Source organism: Theobroma umbraticum, unplaced genomic scaffold, assembly GCF_002168275.2.
Source record: "Theobroma umbraticum cultivar Fairchild unplaced genomic scaffold, ASM216827v3 scaffold_39.0, whole genome shotgun sequence".
NCBI classification, from domain to species: Eukaryota; Viridiplantae; Streptophyta; class Magnoliopsida; order Malvales; family Malvaceae; genus Theobroma; species Theobroma umbraticum.
The window spans coordinates 1631533-1631922 of record NW_018397281.1 but is presented as its reverse complement, the minus strand read 5'-3'; positions in this window follow the sequence as shown (position 1 = coordinate 1631922).

The window sequence follows — 390 nt, the reverse complement described above, 5'->3', positions numbered from 1 at the left end:
AGATATTCATTGGCAAGAAAATTCCCTCTATAGTCATCCTTGCCTTCAAAATTCTTATTACTCATTTTAAATGATTTTATAATCGCATAATTGATTTTAGGTTGAATTTTTTAACATTTTTAGATAGGACAGATTATAATTAAATGTTTCCCTCATGAAACATGAAGAAAAAGCCATTCATTGATAGAAAAAGCCCACTTATAGTCACCCAAGCCTTCTAAAGTCTTATTACCCGTTTTAAATAGTTTTATATTCGCATAATTGATTTTAGGTTGAATCTTTTCACATTTCTAGTTGAAGCAGATTATAATTGAATGTCTACCTTGGGAAACAAGAGAAGAAAAAGATATTCATTGGCAAGAAAAGTCCATTTATAGTCACCTATGCCTT